The sequence below is a fragment of the Neomonachus schauinslandi genome, chromosome 11, assembly GCF_002201575.2.
Source record: "Neomonachus schauinslandi chromosome 11, ASM220157v2, whole genome shotgun sequence".
Taxonomy (NCBI): domain Eukaryota; kingdom Metazoa; phylum Chordata; class Mammalia; order Carnivora; family Phocidae; genus Neomonachus; species Neomonachus schauinslandi.
The window spans coordinates 1,643,569-1,665,000 of NC_058413.1; positions in this window are offsets into that span (position 1 = coordinate 1,643,569).

Genomic DNA, 21,432 nt, shown 5'->3' on the forward strand with positions numbered 1-21,432 from the left:
AACCCACCACCCCCTCCCACACCCTGCTCTCCGGCCCTAGCCCGGGCTTTTTCTAACTGGGGTGGCCCCGCCCAGAATTCCCGCCCCTGCCCTGCCAGCCAATCAGAGTGGGGACCGTGTTCGGGGCCACCGCAAGGCCCACCTCCGCCCCAGACCGGTCCAGCGCACGTTCCTCACCCGTCCCAGAATTCTCCAAAGACGGCATTCTCCACACCCCTGCACTGGTATCCCGTAGACAGGGCCTGGCATTGTCCCCAAATGTCCCCCTCCCCTCGGGTCGGAGCAGCCGGGTCCCCTCGGGGCAGACCGTGCACACCGCTGCCCGTCCAGCCCAAGCGCGGCGAGTGCACTCTGCTCCTGATGGGCGTTCTGGCCACAGGCTCCGAGGGCTTGCGCAGGACTCGGGGCCCCCCTCTGCCGCCACCGTGGCTGAGACCCCACACTCCCCCTAGGGCCCCAGGAGTCCACGGGGAGCAGTCACATGGGGGTGAGCGTAGGGGATGAGGGCTCAGTTTGGGCCACGGGAAGCACCCAGGGGTCTCGGTAGGTCAGGGTGAGTGACGGATCCCGGCTCCCGCACCGTCCAGTTGACAGTGGCTGTTGGGGCCAGAGCGGCTTCCACAGGGCAGGCTTCCCGCTGCGGTGGGGGGCGTGCTCCAGGTCCCCTGACCGCTGCGTTCCCGTCACCCGGACAAGGCGCGCCCGCCAGGTTCCAGGGCTCGCGGGCGTGCTCTGGTGACTAGCGCCCCGCGCCCCCCGCCTGCCTGGGGCACTGCCGGCTCAGGAACCGACCAAAGACCCGAGAGCTTCAAGATACCCAAGCCGTAGCCTTGGCCAATCTGTCCCTGGAGTGACTACCTCGGCCTTACTGGGGGTATCGGGGCCCGTGGTCCACAGGGTTCGCCCACCAAGGCTAGGGTGCTGGCACCACGGGCAGAGCCCGCGGAGGCAAGGGAGCTGGAATCAGCACACCTCAGAGAGGTCCGCAGGTGGACTCTGCTCCTTGGACCCCACCAGAGTGCCGGGTGCCACCCACCACCCGATGCCCCAGGCTTTCTCATGGCAGAACCCCCAGGTTTACTGTGGGAAAAACCCAGACTTTGCCATTGGCGGACTCCTAAGTGAGGACGGTGCAGACCGCCACTTTCCGCCTTAAGCGGACCCCAGGCTCGGCTGTGCTGGGCGGTCCGCACTGCCACCTCGCGGCCATTTTGCGGTAGACACACCACAACCGGCTCGGCACCGTGCAGGGGCGTGCGGTGGGACTCTGGGGCTTGGCTCAAGGCGCGGCAAGAGGCCCCGAAATCCTCCTGCGCTCGGCAAGGCAGTGCCCGGGACGCTGCGCTGCCGGAGGCACCTGTGGGACCTCCCTCTGAAGCCGACACCGCGCTATCTCCGGCGTGGGGATCCCTCGCCGTCGTCTCCCCAGCTTCAACCACGCGGGCGGGGGTGACTCAGATGGGGTGGCTCCGACAAGCACCCCGTCTTCGCGATGACCCTCGGGGACCGCTGCGGCTGCGGTATCAGGCCTGGGCGGACCCGGGCCACCGTGTGGGCGGACCCCAGCCTCACTTTGGGCAGTGATGTGCGAGTCGGTGCCGCCACCTCGCGGCCCCCGCTGTCTCCGACACCCCCAACTGACTCGGCACCATTCAGGGAGTGCAATCAGCTTGGTGGTTGGCACCCGATGCAAGGGGGAGAGCCCCGAAATCCACCTGCGCTCGGCAAGGCAGCACCCGGGACCCTGTGCCCAGGACCTGTGGGAAGGGTCTCCCTCTGAAGCCGACACGGCGGTGTCTCCGGGATGGGGACCCCTCACTGCACCCAAGTGTTCCCTTTCATGTCCCCAACTTCAACCGCGTGGGCGGGGTGACTCAGGTGGGGTGGCTCGGTCGAGCTCCCCGTCTTCGCGATGACCCTCGGGGACCGCTGCGGCTGCGGTATCAGGCCTGGGCGGACCCCAGCCTCACTTTGGGCAGTGATGTGCGAGTCGGTGCCGCCACCTCGCGGCCCCCGCTGTCTCCGACACCCCCAACTGACTCGGCACCGCCAGAGTGCAACCACTTGCAGGTCAGCACCCCATATGAGGAGGGACCCACAAATCCTCCTGCACTTGGGCCCCAGGACCCCACACTGCCTCAGGTCTAGCGTGACCTGTTTCCCTCTAGCGTCTGGGCCCCCTGTCACCCCAGGACGCCGGGCCCCCTACATTCCTAGGTATCCCCTCTCTGGAGAGGTGGCATCAGGATCCTAGGGTGCAGTGGGGACTCCACTCTTAGCAGCACGTGGACTCCAGGGCAGACCCAGTGCGCGCCGGTCGGGAAACGCGGCTCCACGAGCCCACTGTGATCCCAGAGTGCGATGTGGGAACTGGACCCTTGGCCACAGAGCATGCTTGCCACATAAGATCCCCGCCTTTTAATGACCCCCCAGGATGCTGGGGTGTCTCCTGCACCCCACGTTGGTGGCTGTGCTCGGGTGCCCGGGCGACCATTAGGACCTTCCGCCGCAGGACCGGGAGGCAGCTGCACGCCCAGGTCATTAGCATCTGAACACCTGAATTGAATGAAGATGTTAATGCCTGTTGGCCTGGGGTCTGCGGGGCTCCGAGTGTTCCCTTGGCTGCAGATGCCAGCTCGGTTAAAAAGCCGAGTTTGGGGGCTGTCTTTGGTGGTGTCAGGGTGCTGGGTCCAGTGTGCAAAGTTCCAGGTTGGGTGGCAGGTGCGGTCATCGTCATGCCTGGGAGATGTGACACGAGTCCCACTCGATGGCGCTGATGGCTTTGAGGGGACCTGTGTCTGAGGGGCTACGGATGATGTGCCCTGACCTCATGCCTGGGGGGCTCAGACAAGCACCCCTTCTCCCTGATGACCCTCATGGACCACTGCGGAATCAAGCCTGGGCGGACCCGGGTCATATCGCGGGTGGACCTCAGCCTCAGCCGTGACACCCCTAATGTGTGAGTCGGTGCCGCCACCTCGCGGCCCCCGCTGTCCCCAACACCCCCAAGCAAACTCGACACCATTCAGGGAGTGCAATCAGCTTGGTGGTTGGCACCCGATGCAAGGGGGAGATCCCCAAAATCCACCTGCGCTCGGCAAGCCAGTGCCCGGGACCCTGTCCTGCCCAAGGCACCTGTGGGGTCTCCTTCTGAAGCCGGCACTGCGGTATCTCCGGCGTGGGGATCCCTCGCCGCCTCCGAGGATACCCTCTCATCTCCCAACTTCTTTTCAGCCTTGGGTGACTCATATGGTTGTTGGCCCGGGGTGGCTCCGACCCGTTCCCATCTCCTTGATGACCCCCGTGGACCACTGCGGACCCGGGACACGGCGCAAGGGGACCCCAGCGTCAGGCGCCTCGGGCGGTGATGTGTGAGTCAGTGGTGCCACCTCGCGGTCGCTTCTGCTACCCACAACCGACTCAGTACCAGTCAGGGGATGTGACGGGCTACGGGGCTCAGCCCAGGAACAAGGAGGAAGACCCAAGTATCCTGCGCTCAGCAAGGCAGCCCCTGGGACCCCAGTGTGGCCGGAGGCCCCAAGAGAACTGTTTCCCTTTGAGCCTGGGCTCCTGTCCCTGCACTTCAGTTTCCTGGGCTCCCAGTCATGTCCACCCCAGAGCAGGGGACCCTGTGCCTCCAAGCATTTGCTGTCACCTTCCCTTTGGCCCAGACGACACGGGAGCCAGGTCAGTGGTGCTGTCCCTGCGGGGGCGCTCCCCGCAGCACACGGACTGTTGGGCAGCCCTAGGGTGCAGCCATCATGGTAGGTCCTCTGAGCACTTGCCCCCCACAGTGCCAGGGTCCGGAGGCCCTGCGGGTATGGACTGCACTCTCCTGGGGTCCGTAGGCACCTGATTTGTCCACTGGTTCCCCTGGGGAGTATTTGGAGGTATTTGCTGAGGCCTCAGGCTGTTGGCTTCTTGATGGTGCATTTGCATTTCAATAGAATGCTTGGGTGGGGAGGCTGGATGCGGGCTTCCGGCCTAGGTAGCCAGAGGGGACTCCCCAGTAGAGGACTCCTCATCAGGGCTCTGCACAGTGGGCTGAGCTTTGGGGTCCCAGCGCTTTGGGGACCCCTGGGGCCAGGTCTGACCCAGGTTGTCTAGAGTGACAGTGGGTGGCTGGGTGCTGTGACAGATACTGGCCAGAGCCCCACCTCAGGGGCCCAGAGTCCGCAGACATGGCCAGGCCAGCAGGCGGACTGCCCTGGACAGACTCTCTCCTCCTACCCCCGACTCCCTTGCCAACCACCCTAGCCCCTCTGCACTGTGGGCATCTCCACCCTGCTAGGCTTGATGGCATCCACGGCTGCCTCTGTGTCCCTCACCACTGCCTCCCGGGGAGCAAGCCAGGAGGAGAAGCCCTCCTGCACAGAGCAAGGCCACCTCCCAGGCCTCTGCTAGCTGGGGCCCATGCGCGAGCTCAGCCCTCACCGTGGCACTGGGCTTTCTAGGGCTACTTCCTGACACCTACACCCCAGGCTGGTTCAGTCCAGTCGCCAAGTCCGCAAAAAAACAGTAGGCGCCGATATCCCAGGCACCGCATGTGTGTGCGTCCCGGTGGACCAAGCGTGTGCTCCCTCGGCTGCAAGACAGGTGCGCGCAAATGGACCGTCCACCCAGCGGGCAGGGTTAAGTCCAAGGGCAAGTCCCCATGGGAAGGGTTGCTGGCATTCAAGAGCTGTAGGGAAGTGCTAGTTGCTGACATTGGGGCATCACCCTGTGGTCCCCTGCAGGCTCAGGGGTGGGTGATGAGGGACCCTGACACAAGCCACTGGACGGGGTGTTGGATAGAGTGCCGTGGGGGTGAGCAGAGCACACAGGGGCATCTTTTTTTTTTTTTTTTTTAAAGATTTTATTTATTTGAGAGAGAGAGAGAGCACAGAGGGAGAGGGAGAAGCCGACTGCCCGCTGAGCAGGGAGCCCGACGTGGGCTCGATCCCAGGACCCTGGGATCATGACCTGAGCTGAAGGCAGATGCTTCCACCCAGGCGCCCAAACAGGGGTCATCTTTGAAGGTGATGCTTGGCAGGCAGAGGGGAGGCAATGTGGCCCAGCTAGCAGACTTCCCGGATGAGCTGGGAATGGCTCCCTGGAGCCCTGAGCAAGGGGCCTGGGACTCCACTGAAGCTCAGTAGGAAACAAGGCCATGACCCCACGGCCTGCCCTGGACCCCGGAAGTGTCAGAGTTGAGCTACCTGGAAGCAAACAGGCAGAAGGCCCTGCCCCGAGCCGGGAGAGGTCAACGGTAAGAGTTTAAGGAGCAGCACCGAGTCGGGAGGGGAGGCAGAAGCGTGCAGGGTGGGGAGAACCAGGCATGGCGTGGAGAGGAACGGGGCGTTGCAAGATGGTGCCGTGACCTCCCATCGCATGCTGTGGGACAGTCAAGGCCACGGGGCTATGGAGGGTGGCAGGGCCGCAGTGGGAACCGTGCTCCTCCTGCCACAGCCAGTTGCTCCCCTGACCCCGCCCAGCAAACCCGAGGACTAACGGACTAGCCCCTGGAGTGTTGGCTGGTAGCTTCACATGCGCCCTGGCTCCACGGGCCCTGAGCCCACCTGCCGTTTCCCCCCACCTTGCCTCGCTCTGGGTTCCTTTCTCAGAAAAGTCTCTCCTCAGGGCGCCCAGCTGGCTCAGTTGGTAAAACACGTGACTCTGGATCTCAGCGTTGTGGGTCTGAGCCCCACGCTGGGTGCAGTGATTACTTAAAAAAATAAAATCTTAGAAAAAAAGTCTCTCCTGGCCTCATCACCTTGGATGCTTACTACCAGCCTTCCCCCTGGGGTACCAGCCTCCTATTGGGATACCAGCCACCCTTTGGGTCCCAGCCTCCCACCAGCCTCCCTCCCGGGTCCCAGCCTCAATCTGGGGTACTAGCCTGTCTCCCGGGTGCTAACCTCCCAGACACATGCATTTATTTCCATAAATATGTTCGAAGACCTCCTCGACCCCTGGCTCCTGCCTTCTTCTGCTCCTGCTTATAAACCTTCTCTCCTCTTCCTGGGCTGCCACCTGGACACTCCCTGGTCCCTGGTCCCCGTACACCCACCGCGGTCCCTCCCCATGCTGCCCTCCTGCAACAGGCCTGCATTCAGAGCACGTTGGTGCCGAGCGACTCGCAGTGGGGGTGAGGGGCAGATGTGTGTTGGGTGGGCCCCAGAGACATTTGTTCTAGCCCCTGTGCCGCAGACTGTCAGCTGTCCCCCTCTCTTCTTCCCTCCTTATAGACCAATAGGGTCTTCCCTTAGAAGCTTCTAGATGCTAATTGCTACATTGTCACATTTATTGGCCTCCCTCGCAGCTAGGTGTGGCCATGTGACTGATTCCTGAGCAGGTCACCTGTCCCGAGGCGTGCACCTCTGCCTCCTCTTGCCACTGGCGGGGCAGGGGGTGGGGTGGGGAGGGGGGTGTGCAGGGATGGTGCGGGCTGGGGCGGCCAGCCTGGGTCTGTGCGAGTTCCCGGAGCTGCCGGGATGGATTCGAACAGCCGGGAGTGACTCCCTCACTCAGCTCTGGAGGCCGGAAGCCAGAAATCAGGCTGTCCGTAGGGATGGTTCCTCTGGAGGTTCTCCCAGCGGCTGGCGATGGCGAGTCCTCACATCCCTGGGCCTGTGGACACTCCCCTCTGTCTTCCTGGGTGTCTGGGTCTTTTCCCCGTGTCACTCCCCTTCTTGGAAGGACACGGCCACCTTGGATAAGGGCCCTCCTATGCCACTAAGACCTCATCAATGATCCCTTATGACCCCATCCCCAAATACGGTCCCATTCTGAGGTCCTGGGGGTTAGGACTCCAACGTATGAATTTAGGGGGGACACAAGTCAGCCCAAGACAGACCCCAAGATGGAAGCTCTGTGTGGGGGTGCAGAGCAGTGAGACAGGAGGCTGGGCGGTGATGCTCGCAGCCTTACAACAGGGGAGAGTCAACCCCGCCCCCCGGGGCCCCACGTGCCGTCTCCTGTTGCCGTGGGGGGACCTCGTCTGAGCTGATGAGACAGCGGGGGCCCCCAGAGCTGGCTGTGGGATCAAGAGGGGCGCCTGCCAAGAGGGGCCACGGACGACGTGTCCAGGTGGGGCTGCCTGGTGGGGCCTTCTGAGGCCTGCAGGCAGGAGGGCGGGCCGAGCTAAGACGGAGGCAGCCCCCCGGCTCGACTGAGGCCCGTCCATCCTAGCAGGCTGTGGCTGTGTGCACAGAAAAAGTCACTTGTTCTCACTCTTGCTAGGATGGCCCAAACTGGGTGGGCTAGCTCAGCTGACGGGCGTCTGTCCCACGGAGGGGGTGGCCTGGTCAGGTTTTGGGCGGGTCCCTGGACAGTCGCTCGGGGTCCCTCTCTAGGCAGCCAGGCAGCCCCCACGGTCCTGTTCTTCCTTCCACCGTGAGCAGCCCAGAGACCCTGCAGGACTCAGCTGCAGGTGGCAGTCACTCGGACTTCATGGCAGACAGACCGCTCCTGTCCCAACGGTCCCAGCGGAGGCCCTGGAGACGGATCTCGTGGCCTGGCTCAGATGCCCGTCCTACATCCATCCCTGTGGCTCCCTGGCTCGAGCACGGCCAGGCTCCAGAAGTGGGAGCCCGGAAACGTCCGTGTTCCAGCCACAGCCGTCGTTTGGTGGTGTGGCCGAGCTGACTGGAGCAACCGGGATCCGCAGATGAGGGCAGCTGCGCGTGTTTTCATTCGGAAGGCTCATGCCGGCTGTCGCCAACCTGTCACTACCGCTCAGCCTACTGGCACCTGGGCCTCTGCCCCCAGGTCCCTCCAGGCCCCCCTTCCGGTCCCGGGAGTCCGCGGCCACGTGTGAGGGGCTCCAGCGCATCCCAGGCGCCCTCAGTCCTCAGCTCCAAGGGGCCCGCTTGCTTCCCGTGGCTCCTGCCATGACAGGTTATCACAAACTGGGGCATCGAGTCAGTGCGAAGGGATTGTCTCCTGGTTGTTCAGGCCAGAGTCTGAAATCAGGGTGTCACAGGGACGCGCTCCCTCCGGAGGCTCCAGGGGAGGGTCCTTCCACCTCCTCCAGCTGCCAGGGTCCCAGGCGTGCCCCCAGCTCTGCCTCTGTGGTCATGTGGCCCCTCTGTGTCCGTGGGTCTGTGTGCACATTTCCTCTTCTCTCATAAGGACGTGGTCATTGGGTCAGGGCCGTCCCCTCCAGCATGGCCCTCCCTGCAAGAGCCCTTTGTCCAAAGCAAGTCACGTTCATAGGTTCTGGGTGGACGTGAATTTGTTGGTGGTTGGGGGGACTCTTTAATCCATTCAATGCAGCAGGAGACAGGGTAGCCTCCAGATTGTCCACGGGGCCACGTGTGTCCTCGTGGCATCTGGAGGCTCTTGCCCTCTCCCACTTCTTGTCTTCTTGTCTGTCTGTCCCGAGTGCCCGTCCCACCCCAGCACAGGGGCCAATCCCCTAGAATCCCCTTGTTTGTCTGTGGGGTGGTTCTGTTTTCTGACCAGATCTTTCCCTTATCCAAAGGGAAAACAGGGTTCCGACGCTCCATGGGATCCATGGAGCTCCAAAACAGGGATCCATGGCTCCAAAACAGGGATACGACGAGATACTCAGTCCCAAGAGGGGATGGCGTGGAGAGGCAGCCTTGAACTGGCGGCCTTGCCCGTGACTCAGCAGCACCCACTGCTCTGACTGGGGTGCACGGTTGGCCCAGCAACCCTGGCCCAGCCCCCGTCCTGCCCATGCCCGTGTGCAGCCCACTGCTCCCCGGGCCCTGGCCCAGCCCCGCCCCGGAATCTGGGGGTGCTCTGACCAGGAAGGTGCGCCGGCGTGTGGCCGCGAGACCTCGCAAGCTAGCGTCAGGAAGCCTCCCGGTTTCTGTGCCTGAGAGGCCAGCTGCCGTTGAGCAAGAGACCTGAGGCCCCTGGGCCCCTGGGAGGAAAGCCCATGCTGGCCTGCCCTGGAGAGAGGCCCCAGAGCGAGCGCCATCCCTCCTTCCGTGACGCCCAGGCACGCTCCTCCTCCAGAAGGTCCTCTTGGATTCCACCAGGGAACACCATGCAAGCTGGTGCTAACCAAACTTGCAGTTGGTCTGTGGGCTGTCGGTGGGGGTGCCCCACAGTCGCTTGTCCCGCCTGCAAGCAGGGGACCAGGCCCACTCCCCCCACACGTATGCAGTCCACCGGTCAGGCCCGCCCCAGTGCAAGCCCTTCTCTGGGCCTCCTCCCCCACCTCCTGGTGCAGGCAGCCCCCTCCCCGGTGCCTGACCTCCACCCACAGTCTCAGTGAGGGACTATAAACTCCGGTGGGCCAGACCAAGGAAGGACGGAGAGCCGCCCACCCAGCCATTGCCCACAGGCTGGAGCAGCCCATGCCCGCCTTGCTCCGTACCAGACCCCTATGGGGGTGGTGGGAAGAGAGAGGGCAGAGGGGGGCGATGGCCCGGCCTCAGTCTGGGGCTGATACGTCCACGGGGACAGGCACCGGGAAGCATGGGTGTCACGGGTGTCTGTGAGCCAGGTTGCAGGATGCGGAGGAACCCCTGAACGCCAGGGCTGAGCAGCACCGAGTCCCTGCCAGGGGCCACCTTGCTCTCTGCTTGGTGAGGAAGGAGTGCTTGACCAGAGTGGGTCTTGAGCCCTTGGCCAAGGCCACTGCAGAGATGGGATGCTTGTTGAATGAACGAATCGTGGATGGACGGACGGACGGACGTGCAAGGGGAGGACAGGGATGTGTCCCAAAGCTTACAGGAGACAGATGATGCTTTCCTGGGTCAGCATCCAAGAGGGACGAAGAACCTTCCGGCTACAGCACAGTGATGACTCCTGGCCTCTCCGAGAGTCATCTGGAAGTTAATCCCTCAGAAAACAAATATTTCAGACATCTCAACACAGGCCCTCTGAGTGGGAACCTGAGGGGCCTGGACGCTCTCCCGCACCCCCAGATGCAAGCCCACCAAAGCCTCACAGCCACGTCCGTGGGGGACGCAGACCTCAGCCAGGAAAATGTCAGAGCAGCCGGCCACCTGCCTGGGCCCCCACTCCTGGGCCCTTGTCCATCGTCCTTGGCAGCTCCCACCATGGACAGGACATTCCTGAAAGCTGGGACTACGTGTCAGCGGTCTGGAGCTAGAAAGGCCAGGGAAGGTCCATGGTCATCTCGTAGCTGGGAGTCACTTCTGTCCCTCCTCCCCCCCACCCTCCTTGCCCCCCGAGGCTGACCCAGGAGTCAGGGCCCTTGCCCTGGTTCCCTTCCCAAAATATATGCCAGGGCCTGACTTGCAAGCTGCCCTTGGAACCCCCAGGCCCCCTCAGAGTGGCCCCCTATGGGGGGCCGCCTCTTTCCTCCCCTCCACACTTGGCACCTAGTGGCCAGCGCCTGAGTCTTTTCTCCCACTCACACTGCAAACTCCCTGAGGACAGACTCAGAGATGGAGGGTTCCCCATGGGCAGAGCCGGGCCCCTCTGGAACTTGAAGCCTGTGGAAGCCCCCACCGCAGTGGGCCAAGTGCATTCCCAAGTTCCCACCCAAAGGCCAGGACACACGGGATAAGGGCTGGTGGGAGAGCAGAGGGACCGGGGCTGCAGGGGAGAGGGATGCCACTGATGGGGCCAGTGAGGACCAGTCCTGGGGACATGTCTTCCAGCTCCTGTGGGAGGTAGATTCAGCCACAGGACGGAGGGGGCCCGGGAAACGTGAGCAGAAAAGATGGTGCCGCTTCCGGGTCTGACCCCTAAGTTTCCAGAAGGACCGTTCCCCCCTTCCCTCCGCCCCCAGCTAGAGGTGGGCATTTCCAGCATTCTCAGGAGTGCAGAGCCACAAGATGGCAGGAGTCTGGGCCCCACAGGCGCCTGGAGGAGGCCCTCCCACCCGCACGGCCACCCTCCCCGAGCAGCAACTGCAGTAGAAATGTGTGCGTGGGCTGCCCGGGCGTCGGGACGAGGAGGACAGTGGGGACGTGGTTGGGTCACTCTGGATGGTGGCTGTTGGAGGTCACCGGTCCCTGCATCTCTGTGGCTCTGGGGCAGAAGGAGCCCACCTGAGGCCATGCCAGGGCTCGGAGCCCCTGCCCCACGCCACTGAGTCAGCGCAACCAGGAGGAGGGGACGAGTTGGAAGGTGTGTAGGTGAGGGTCCCGAGGAGGAGGGGGCTGGTGGCGTGTGGGCGCCACAGTCTCGGTTTTAAGGAACACCCAGGGTCTGCCCTTTACCTCACCCCGCACACTGCATATTTCCAGAAAGAAATAATTTCCAATTCCAAGGCACTCCATGGAGGCGGATTTTTCCATCTGGGCTTTGTTGATGAGCTATTTTGGAGAGAACTTCTGCCTTAACTCACTTCCCTTGTCCGAGCTCACATGGGGACCATTAGGGGAGGCAGAGACAGGGCCATGCATGGGGGCTGCTGGGGGGACACTCGGCAGGGGCACACGCTCCGTCCTGCCCTGGCCCTGGCAGGGCCCCAGCTGCGTGGCTGAGTCAGGGGTCCGGCTCCCCGAGGCCGGGGCTGGGGGTCGGAAGGTGGGGGCCCATCTGTGCACGTGCAGCCTCCTCCCCTGGCTCTTGCACGTCCGGCTCTGGCTAAGCCGTTTCCCACACTGTGCTTCCAACCGCGTGCTCCCCCACTCATCCATCACCCTGTCTGAGGAAATGCTCGCTGTCATCCCACCCAGACCCCAGGGCCCTCCGCTCCCGTCCCGGGGCCTCACTCAGGGGCGATGGCCTCCACTGGAGCCCTCACCCACTGCCCCCTCCCCTCATGGCCTGCACACCTGGGCTGGAGCATCCGGGCCAGTGGGGCAGGTGACCAGGCTCCAGAAGGCTGCCTGTCCCCCCGGCCCCAAGCCAAAGATCTCTCACCCCTTCTCTCTTCGGGGTACTTCCAAGCTCCCCACTTCCCAGACTTTGGCAAAGGTGTCCCTGCCTCCCTGCCCTTGTCCCTGTGGCAGCCTCTCCAGCCTTTTATGGTGACTCTCCTTGAAACAGTGACTGTCACGGCTGAACTGTGTCCCCCAGATTCCTATGCTGGAGTCCTGGCCCCCAGCACCCCAGGATGTGGCCACATCTGGAGATGGGGCCTTTACAGAGGTGCTGGAGGTAACATGGGGTCATCGGCATGGGCCCTGATCCGGTGTGACTGGGGTCCTTACAGGAAGAGGGGATCAGGACACAGACCCACATGGCGGGACGACCCTGTGAGGATCCAGGGAGAGCACGGCCGTCCACACACAAGGAGAGAGGCCTCGGGGGGACCCCGCTCTGTCCACGCCTGGACCTCAGCTTCAGCCTCCAGGACTAAGAGAGAATAAATGTCTGTGGTTGGAGCCTTTTGCCACCCCTCGGGGTCCCAGCCTCCTCATCCTCCAAGGGCAGCTTGTTCTTCAGAGGAACCTGGCTGTTGGGTTTCAAGGTCAGGCAGCCTTGCAAGGCTGTCACTCAGAAGGAATCCCTGGGAGGTCCCAGTGGGAGGGTCCCAAAGGGCACAGGCTGGCCAAATGAGACTGGGGTCTCCGGGCAGAGGAGATGGGGGCCCCACTGCCCATGCTTGTGCCCGTCCCTGTCTGCCCCCTTCTCTCTCCTTCCACAGGAGGGGCCAGCCCCCGCTGGGCGGGGGGCCTGGCCCTGCACTGATGTGGTTTGGACTGGGCTGAGCAGGTGGATGCGCAGGATGCCCTTAGAAGCTGTCTGGTACTCTCGCAGCGGCTGGCTTGGCCCTGCTGCCTGGGGCTGGTGGGGAGCGCCGCGGGGTCCTGGCTTCCGTCCACCGTCCACACATCTCCCCAGCTCATTCCACACCTGTTTCAGGGTGTGACAGAAGGTGCACCCCTTCTCAAAGAAGGCTCAGGATACACAGGAAGCAGGCCAGGCCCTGGGGGGGCACTCTCCTGACACCGCATGTCTTCAAGGCACCCCAAACCCCCACACTGGGGCCCAGTGCCCTCCAAAGGGATGGGGGCAGAGGCCAGCCTTCCCAACTTGGAGCATACCTCCCCCTGGGATGCCCCCAGAATCTGGGCTGCTCCAGCAAATCCCCACGGGGTAGCCTTCGAGGGTCTTCTCAGTCTGCCCACCTCGGTCCCACACACAACCAGGCTGTGCTAGACAAGGCCTGGCTCCGTTCTGGGGTCCAGAGCCCAGGCTGCCTTCGTGTGCACCCCCAGCAACAGCCCGGGCATCGGCGGGCACAGTCCACCTCTTCTCTGAGTGCTCACTCTGGATGCATCTTCCCAGCACAGAGCTGCTGGGCCAGAGGGTAGGCGGGGGGGGGGTGGGCACGGGCCTGGGGCCTTGCATGGCATTGTGCCCCGGGGAGCCCGGCCTTCGGGGCAAGTGGCTCAGCCAGAGTTTCTGCCGGAAGGAGAGGCCCAGCTTTGTGGAAAGGTTCCCTGGATGCAAGGAGCCCCCGTCTACCACAGAGAGCCAGGTTCCCACTGCAGACCCTGGGGGGCTCTTCCGAGCTCTTGCCGGAGGTCTGCGGGCTCTGGCCTGGTCATGCTGGCCAGCCCCTGGCTCAGGCCCCAACTGAAGGCCAATGGGCAGCAGCTGGGTCTGTGTAGGTGCAGCTGTGGGTGCCCACGTGGCCTAGGGCTGCAGGGTGCTGGGGCAGGGCTCTGGAGTGGACCCCCTCCTTGTGGGGCATTTGCGTGGAGGGCTGGGGAGGGGACTGCTGGCTCCGAGGAGGTTGGAGATGCGCACGGTGCGAGGGTCCACGGGGAGCAAATTCCCCTTAGAGGGCCCCCTGCCCACGTGTCAGGCCCGTGGTCCTCATGCCAAGAAGGGAGGGTCCTCGGGCCTGGAGTCCCTTGACCAAGCTGGTAACACCTGGGTTGCGGCGAGCACCCCAAGGGGTCAGCACTCTGCTCCCTTTGGAGTCCACTGTAGGGCCTGGTGCTGGCTTCTCTGCTCTACCCAGAAGGCCCCACACAGCCCCCTGCTCTCTGGCCGCCCGGCCCCCATCTCCATATGCCCTCTGGGACGGGGTGACCCCTTCCCCACAGGACAGCTGGGACCCTGGCCCCCCACCCCCAGCCCTGGTTCTCCTTATGGATTTCCTGCGCTCTGGCCTTTGACTGTTGCTTGGGCCCATAGCCAGTTTAGAGTCACCCCTTGCCCCTCCTCCCCTCCCCCTTCTTCCTGCCTGGCTGGGCCCCAGGCCCAGGGGTGGGCATCCAGGCTAGGGCTGGGGTGTGGCCTTGCCCAGGCGGGGGGCCTTCAAACCAGGAGAAGGGAAAATGATAAAACACGGGCTTCTCTGCCTTCTCTCCCTCCCCCTCCCCCCTCCCTCTCCTTGGGTCTGCCCCCACCCCCCACCACCCTCCCTCTCTGCACCCCCCCCCACTCCATCATAAAACAAGGAATTCATTTTTCACATGGTGGAGCTTGGGGTTGCAAGGGGGGTGGGGCCGGGCCGGGGACACTGCGTGTCTTCTGTCACTGTTGCAAACGAGGGAGGGGCCCACTTCAGAAAGGCCCAGCAGGGACCCTCTCCCCACTCAGAAGACGGAGGGGTGGGGGGGCTTTATTTTCCTCCTTCACTTCCCTTTTCCCTTTTTGGGGCTGAGGTTAAACAGAGGGCAAGGGGGCCCACGACCTTTACTCCCTGACATCTTTGAACTCAGGAGAGGCTTTGATATCCTCACCGCCAGGGCCCTCCACTGCGTCCATCACCAGCTCCCAGAGCAGGGCTTTGCACAGATGGCCCTCCCCCATGTGGGTCCTCTGGGGACCCCCCGGGGCCCCCAGAAGTCAGCCTCCAAATAGAGCGAAGCCCAGGACCATGGTGCTCAGCCAGCCTGAAGCTTGACGGGCCACCCCTCCTCTCTCCCTGCCCCCCAGGCCCTCTGCCCATGGTCCCCCCTGCCCACACCTGGTCCCCCAGTGACCCTCTGAGCACCCCACCTCTCCCGTCCTCCTCTGTCCTCGGGCCTCTCTCCCCTCGGGACTGTCTCCAGGGACCTGCTGCCCTGGTGGCCTCTGCTTTCCAGTCCGATGGTCAGCTTGGCAGGTGCCCCACGCTGCCCCCTGTGACAGGAAGCCACCGGGCCCTCACAGGGGAGGCAGCTAGGAGAGACCCCGAAAGCCGAGACCCCGACAGGACCCGCTGGGCAGAGGCGGGGCGGAGAGCGGCCCACTGGCCTTCTCATCTGCTGTCCGGGGAGCAGAGCTGGCCACTGGGCAGGGCTCGGGCAGTGGGCCTGGAGTCCCCCGTGGGACACCCTCTGGGACACCACGGGCCAGACACTGGGACCCCCAGTCTCCTCTGTCCTTGGCTCCAAAGCCTCACACAGGTCCCTCTTCCGTCCCAGAAGGCCTGGGAAGATGGGACAGCTGTCAGCACTGTGGTCAGGCTCTCCCAAAGCCTCGGGAGCCGGTCCCCCTCTCCCACGGCCCAACCCTCCAGGTCTGTCCAGGTCCCGGACACGCTTTCCTCTGCACCCCACCTAGCAGCCCTTACTCTGCCGGCCCGCAGCCAGTCAGCCCTCTCCGCCCCCAGAACCAGGCGGTGGGCCAGCGGTCTCATGGGGTCTGGCAGAGTATGATGGTGGAGACCCTCCAGTCCCTCCCCTGGAACCCCAGAACATGGCCTGAATCCTCGAGATCTGAGCCTGGGCAGGACCCCCTGTCTTGGCTCCAGGTCATCGGGGGAGAGGTGGGGCGGGTGGGCAGGGAACCTGTTGCAGAGAGTGAGGGTGGAATGAGGTCAGGTGAAGAGACCCCCACGGGGAAGGGCGGCTTCTGAGAGGAGGGCCTGGAGCCGTCTGCGTGCCCACGGGGCCAGCTGGCTGCCCTGGCCCGCGCTACACAGAGAGAGGCTCACACTCAGCCCTCACCGCGCTCCAAAGCCCCAGGGCCGAGCCAGCCTGCGGGCCGGCACCCTCTGCATCCCTGCACCCCCCTGGGCTGGGGTCCCGGCCTCCCCTCCGATCCCAACCCTGGGCAGAGCCGAGGTGCCTGCTCACCGCGCTCACTGCGGGGCTGTCCCGTGACTATGGGGACGGGGACGGTCAGGGACGGTCAGGGACGAACAGAATGCGTGGATGGTCCGGAGTGGGACCTCCCTGGGCCCTGGCAGGGGTGGGGGTTGCTCCGGGGAACCTGGCGCCCCTGCCCCACGCCCTCCCCTTGCTCCCCCATCACCTCCGGCCCCCTCTGGCCCCGGTATCTCTGGGGGTCTTCCCAGCTGCCCCCCCTCCCCAACATGTGCGCTGCCTGGGGTAGGGGCTGGGTCGAAACCCCCCAGGAGGCCCTGGGTGGCCTCGGGGCATGGTGGGTGGGCAGAGGCCAGGGGGCGGGACAGGGGCGCCAGCGTGGCCCCCGCCCCCACCCCGCCCGCAAGTGTAGCCTCTGCCAGGTTTCTGAGGGGCATTGTTATTAATATTATTATTACAGCCGCTGCAAAAACACTGCTCTAAGCCCCTCAAGTGATTTATTTAGCGTGCGGCCTTATTGATTAGGCCAACTTTCCACGGTGGTGGGGCGGGCAGCGCCTTGGCTCCGGGAATCTCTGGTCTGGGGGGCCGCCCGCTGGGCGCCTCTGGGCAGACACGGAAGTCGTGGCCCCTCCTGCCTTGCCAGAGGCCCCCCCGTGAGGGGGAGGCAGCCCCCTGCCCCAGAGAGGCCCCAGGCTGAGGGGCGAAGCAGCCTCGGCCCCGGGGAGAGCGTCATCTGATGGGGGCGGCCTCCCTCCTGCCGTGGAAAGGTCCCAGTCTGGGCGGAGAGCAGGGCCTGCTCTGGGGAGGCCTGAGCTGAGGCCGGAGCAGGCCCCGGAGCCTTGAGGAGCAGCAGGGACCTGCAGGGAAGGAGGCCGGGCGACCGTGGCCCGTGGCTGGAACCCACGGGAGGCCAGCAGGGCAGAGGAGAGGCGGGGTTGGGCCCGGGAGGGGTGTTCTACCACCCCCACATCCCCACGTGTGACGACGCTGAGGGGCGGCCCTTGAGGCCTCTGTGCTCACCACCTGTGTGGGTGGGGGGCTTGGCCCCGGCCCGGAGCCCCTCCAGACTCGTCCGCACGGGCCTCCTTCGCTCGTCCGACCTGCGGGCAGCCACCTCCCTGTCTGCGTCTGCCCGAAGCGCCCTGGAGCCCTGTCAGGGAACCGCTTTCCTCCTGCCCCCAGAGGCCAGGCAGCTGTTCAAGGTAGAGCTGGCCCTGGGGCCCACCTGTATCACGACCTCCGAGAGTCCCCATCAGGGGCCACGGGCCAGCCTCCAAGATGAAGCTCCCATCCCCCCACCTCGAGGAGAAGTCGTCTGGGGCTCCCTCCCAGCCCCCCACGGCCTCAGGGCCCAAAGAAGCTTCAGGCCATACAGGCCTGCCCCAGACCCAGGTGCCCCTGCGGGCTGGGGCCTGCCCTCACGGTCAGGCCAGGGTGGAGGAAGCTTTGTCCTGCCTTCCTCAGGCCCCTCGAGGCAGGGCCAGGGCTCAGGAGGGGGCAGGCGGCGTTCCTTCCAGAGGATGAGGAGGGAACACAGAAGTCCTGGGGCTGCCAGGGATCTGACTCCAGTTCTGGTTTCCAAGGCTACCTCTGCAGGGCTTGGGGGCTCCCGACAGGGCTGGGGCTGGGGAGAGCAACTTGGGAGGCAGGTTCCTCTCCCTGTTTTCATTTGGGGTACAGCCTTAGGAGACAGAAGACCAGGAAGGAGGGTCCAGGTTGGACCCTGGCCGCAGACAGGACAGGTTCTGCCTCTCTTTGGGGGGTGCTCCCTGGGGTCAGAGGTGCCATCCACGGCAGGTGTGGGTGCAGGGAGGGGCCTGGGCAGCAGGGAGCCCTGTGTGCTGGGAAGGAGGATCAGAAGCGGGGACTCCGTCCAGACTCTGGGTCTCAGCCTCTGCCCCAGAAAGCTAGAGCACAACGAGCTGTCCTCTGTGCCTTGTCAACCTCCACGCAGGTACAGTCCTTGTGGCTCAGTCCCTTCCCTGGGGAGCTGGGCCCCAGGGGAACACGTGGGACCCAGAGGTCAGGGACCCGTGCCCGCCTGCGGGGGAGGCAGCTGCAGCTCTGGTTCCCACAGGGCTGTGGCCTCCCCCCTACCCTTTTTATGACTAATAAAAGGGATTGTAAACCCCGTATGTGTACAAAGTGCACCCTATAAATGGGTCCTGGTAATAATGCCATTTGCAGCTCGCCCCTCCGTACTCTGGCGGGGAGCGGCCAGGGGAGGGGGCTGCCCAGGCACCCGGGGATGGAGGGCCAGCCACAGCCCACCCTCTGTGGGCATGACTCTCCAGGACTAGCAGGGCCAGGGGGGACTGTACCCCACGCAGCACCCCGGTAAGGCAGGGAGAGAGGAGAGAACAGGGCTTCCCTCTGGCGTCCCCACAGCTCCTGTGGTCAACTCCCTGAGCAGAGGGGCCGCGGGACTCTGGCCATGGGACTGTGGCCCCCCTGCCTCCCCCCTCCATGTGGCATGTGGTTTCCCAGGACTTCGAGCCTCAGTTTTCTTGTCTGACCGCGGGGCGTCTGGCCCTGGGGAAGGATGTCAGGCCTGTAGGTGCCAACGGGAAGCCCTTCACTCCAGCCTGCGTCCCTGTCCTCCACTTGGCCTCCCGTGTGTGGGGCTGTGGCCCTGAGCCCCCCGCCCCACCCCCCACGGCAGACATGCCGGGGCAGGGGTGGGGGAAGGCGTGGGAGGGGAGGCGGGAGGCAGGGGGCTGGGTCGTGAGCCGAGCCGTCTCCTCTGCAAAGCCCCACAGGAAAGCTCTGGGGATTAAGCCTTGTTTTCCCTGCTCTGACCTGCTCATCTCGCAGAAGGTGGCCCTGGGTATACACCGATCACCTTTTAAGGTGAATTTCCTATTAAGATTCTTCTGTTGAGAGAAGGCCCGATGGAATGTGCTGTTACCTAATCCACGAAGCAGGCCAGCAGGCGCCTGCCGGAGAGTGGCAGGTCCAAGGGACGCCCCGGGGCTGCGAGCCCTGAGCCACTTTCATGGAGGGGGCAGATGGCCTCTCGAGGGTCAGGTCTCCTGTCCTTGTTTAACTAGGAGCTAGTATGTTCCCCCGCTTAAAGTTCCTGGGAAGAATTGGCAGTCTCTGGTTTTCAGGAACGTGGGCTCCCACAGCCCCATGTGGCCCTGAGCCACTCGGCAGAAACAGGCCGTTCCCGGCGTGTCTGCGGGGTGAGCGCAGCTGGGGCGGTGTGAGCCCCCCGCCCGCCAGGGGGAAGGCGCCCGGTTCGCAGTTTGCCCATCGCCGTGGTGTAAACGGTGCCCCCGCCACTGGTTTGCAGGCCGCCAGCAGACGGCACTGGGGGACACCCGGCCGTCGTGAGCCCCTGGCCACCAGCACCCCTGCACTGGCCAGCTTGAAAGTGGAGAAATTTTTCAGTGGGGCCTCTGGGAGCCTCAGTTTGTTCTCTGCCCCTTGCCCACCTCTGCTCCCCGCCCGGCGCCCAGAGCCCCATCAGTCTGTCCTCTGCCTCCCCCTCCCACCTTGCTGGGTGGGCCTGCTCCGAGGGGCCCTCTTCCCTGGCCCTGCACCCCTCGGAGACGGAGAGGAATCAGCTGGAGTGCGTGAGCCTGAGCAGAGAAGGAAATCGCCCCTGGAGCCGACATTCCCTTCAGGCTCTGCTCCACTGAACTTCCAGGGGGCAGCCCCAAGGGGTGGGCACCAGGACTCCAGACCCCAGGGGGGCTCAGACCCGCCTGTGCCCTATGTGGTCAGCTGCACATGCCTCAGGGTCTGGGGCCTTGGCCCCCCTGTTCAGCACCCTGCTCCGCCCGGCCTTCTGGCCGGGGGAGCCTTGGGCTGCTGGGAACTTGGGGCACTTGGTGAGGGCCCCTTCCTCTTCCTGCCGCCACCCCCATGCTGGCTGTCACCGCTTTATGCCTGGGCCAGGGCAGCGGCTCTGCATCTGGCCACCCTGGCTCTGGGCCCCGCACACAGTGGGCCCCCTGAGATGGGCCCCAGCACAGCCACCCGGGCCCTGCGGCCTGCTCAGGCTGCCTCGGGCCCACACTGTGTCCCCGGGATGTTCCCACCCTCCCCATGTGCCCCAACTCTCCCTTGTTTTCCACCTTCCCTGTGGGGGGGGACACCAGTGTCACTGGTCTGTGTCCAAACAGCCATCTCGAGGTGGGAGGAAGCGCCCCTAGCCTCCACTCCATGTGACCGCAGGGCAGGCCTGCTCGGGGGTCCTGGCCCCTGGACTCCAAGAATGTCCTTCCTGCGGTGGGCCGGCGGGCAGAGGGGCCCGCCTCTCCAAGGCCTCCCAAGGCGCGGGGAGCAGGCTGCTGGCCCCGGCCCCTGCGGGCAGCTCTGACAAGCCCCTTCTTGGGGACCCGACGGTGGGTCTGTCCCATCTCCCCAGCTGGGTCTGTCGTGCGTCCTGGGGGAACTGCCGCCCCTTCTCTGCACTCTGTCCGAGGCTCCCCCACCCCCGCCCCTCAGTTTGTCCGAGCAGCCCTCAGGGGTATGCAGAGCAGTGGTAAGAAGGGGTTCAGGGAGGTTGCAAGCCTCGAAGATTTATTCCTTCCTGACTCTGGGCTTGCAAGGGCTACACGTCGGGGAGGAAGAGACAGCCTCTCTGTGCGTCTGTGTGCATCTGTGTGCGAGTGTGCGTGTGTGTACACGAGCGTGTGTCCGTGTGCAGTGCGTGCCTATGCACGGATATCTGTGTGTACGCGCACTCACGTGATGGGGCCGCAGAGCCCAGCAGGCAGAACCCAGGGTCCCTGTGGACAGGCTGGACCAGAGCCACCCCTCCAGCAAGCAGGATCCCCGTCCCCACGTGCCGCCCTTCCGAGCCATGGCAAGAGCACAGGGCCCTGGTCCCTCAGCCCCTGGGTCCAGGGACTGGCCTTGGTTCCCCGTCTGGGATGTAGCAGCTTCTTCCTTCTCTCCCAAGAGGCAGGGAGGCTACAGGGCTGGGATGGTGGAGGCCGGTGGGTTGCACATGCAGGGAGTTAGGGGCCAGCCTGAGGCCAGGCGAAGGCCCAAACACGGCTAGGGCATCGCGGCCCGGCCTGGGGGCCTGGGGGCCAGGGGGACTCTGCGAGGGCCCGCTGTGCCCTGCCTCCCATCTGGGCTTCTCGGCTGTCCCAAGCTGGTGGGCAGCTAGAGAGTTCCAGGAGCCGAGGGACGGCAGGAAGGGCAGCCGTGGCCCTGGACGACGCGGCCACCTGGTTGCCACCCTCTCCTTAGGGTCCTGCGGGACCCTGGCCCCCACCCCGCGCGGCCCCCGCTCCAGGCCGCAGCCTCCACCCTCCTCGTCTTGGACACCTCCTGACACTCGGGTCCTGCAGGACCCGCCGCCGCCGGGCCCCCAGCGCGGCCCCCAGCCCCGGGCCGGAGGATGAGAGGCCTGTCTGTTCTGGCCAGGCGGGGGCGGGGGCTCCTGAGCGCTGCCCCTGAAGGTCCCCGTGTGATTTGCAAACGTGGATCGTGTTTGGTTACACTGGAGAGAAGGGGATTTTCTCCTGAAACCACCTCGTTGGACCCAGACCAAGCGTAGGAAAGCAAGGAGGACATCAATCTTTCCCCTTTTAAAACAAGT